This window comes from Condylura cristata, unplaced genomic scaffold, assembly GCF_000260355.1.
Source record: "Condylura cristata isolate star-nosed mole 26May11 unplaced genomic scaffold, ConCri1.0 scaffold00003, whole genome shotgun sequence".
In the NCBI taxonomy this organism is placed as follows: Eukaryota; Metazoa; Chordata; class Mammalia; order Eulipotyphla; family Talpidae; genus Condylura; species Condylura cristata.
The window spans coordinates 78,786,577-78,788,549 of NW_004567104.1; positions in this window are offsets into that span (position 1 = coordinate 78,786,577).

Below are 1,973 nucleotides of genomic sequence, written 5' to 3' on the forward strand. Positions count from 1 at the left end.
GTCTCCTGTCAGGGCGGAGGCGAGCGCGCGGCCCCCTCCGGCTGGCAGGGCCTGGAATAGCTGGAGCCCTAGGCCGGCGCCCCAAGACTATCATTACGCCCCTGATGACAGGCTGCGCGCCCGAGGCAGCTGCGCGGCTCCGGGAGCCGGGAAGTGGGAGGCGCAGCCTGTCATCTGGGCAGAAGGTGCCCTGCCTGGCACTGTGCCTGGCTGCTCTCCGGCCTCTGCCCCTGAGCCCCGGGCGGGCAGCCAGCCCAGCCAGGCCCCCACAGCCCGCCTGCCCCCGCCTGGTGTCCGGGATTGGGCTGGCCCTGTCCCCACTGCCCACGGCCCTCAGCTCCTCCGTCCCGTCCCCGCAGGCCCTCCCGAGGCAGGGGCTGGGCTGGGCCCTGCATGGGGGAGCTGCACAGGGGCACATGAAGCCGGGGTGAGGGGTGCAGGCAGAGTACCCCCAGGCGCAGGCTGAGAGCAAGTCAGGGCTTTCAGCCGAGCGCTGCAGGCACCGACCAGCTTATTCAGCCGCCATGACTGGACACAGGGCCCTAGCCCTGCCCAGCAGCAGGCGCCGGCCAGGGGCACAGGCCTTCCGCGAGGCTGGAAGGCGACTGCGGCCTCCAGCTGGGCCCTATCCTGCCCGGGCAGGTCCTGGGGAGTACCCCCCATCTTCAGAAGGACTCCCCCACCCCCAGGAGGTGCCTGCACCCCTTTGCAGCCCTCTGCCCCTTCTCACTTCCCGTGAACCCCCGTGGCACATGGAGACAACTGAGCAGTCTGCTGACCCCGGCCTGGCCCTGCCAGCTCTGAGTGCCCCACACATTTCTCTTTTCTTTTTAAAGATGTATTTAGGCACACAGAGCTGGGGTACAGGCCCGAGGTGTGGGGGTGAGAGGACTCCCCAGAGACAGAGCAGGGAGCAGAACAGGCCGATCCACTGAGACCCAGGGCTGAGGGGGTGGCAGGGAGACAGGAGGGGTCAGCTGCACCCCGGGGTCCCTCCCTCGCCGGGTGGACTCAGGCCGCAGTGGCTGCAGCAGTGACGCGGTGGTCTGCTTTCACCGGCTGCGCCGCCGGCGGGGCCGGGACCACACATTCCTGATGCTCCTAAAGCAGAGGCTGGCGGCATCTTTGGGCCCCAGGTGGCCCTCTTGCTGCCAGGTCATGACCCGGGAAGGAGCAGGGTGGACAGAGGGAGCCTGGAGTTTGCCCCTGCCCTCCTAGGCAGAGGGTGCCCGTGGGGCCACAGAGCAGGCTGTAGAGGACATAGCCAGCCCCCGGACCTGGCCCCAGGCCCCACTGTAGCCACCTGGGTGGCTGGGGCTCTGCTAGGGCCCCGGGGGTGTCTTCTGCCCCCCAACCTGCCCCTGGCCCTGACGGCTGGGCGCCTGGCAGGCTGAGCTCTGCGCGGTGGCTCCAGGAGGGACATCTGGACCTCCAGCAGCTGCTGCCTGGCGCTGGGCCACACGCCGGGCAAAGTAGGCCCCTGTGGGACCCCTGCGGGGTGCGCTGGAGGAGCCCCACCCTGAGTGGGGCCGCGGTGTGGGGGTGCGACCCCGTCCCTCCCGCCAGCCCCTGCGCCCAGAAGTTGGGGCAGCAGGTCGGCGACTCCAGAGACAACCTCAGCCTTGCACGAGCCTTCACCCTTCGGACCCTGCACGGGCTGCACACCAGCGGGCACCGCGGGCGGTACCGACCGTGACACCTGCAGAGGAGCACCGGGCCCAGGGCCGTCCTGGGCCGCAGGGGTAGCCCCAGGCACGCGGTGGAGCGGCCAGGACACCCTGAGCAGGCTCAGTGGGTGAGGAAAGCAGCGAGCGCCCAGCGAGGGCCAGGCCGGTGCGCGGCTCGAGAGGACCCACCCAGGCGCGGGGCGTGTCAGGACCGGGAGCTGCCGGCGCCCTGAGCGCCGCGGGTCTCCTGACCACTGACGCCGAGGCCACCGGCAGGAACGCACAGGTGCCCCCGGGGCGCCCAGG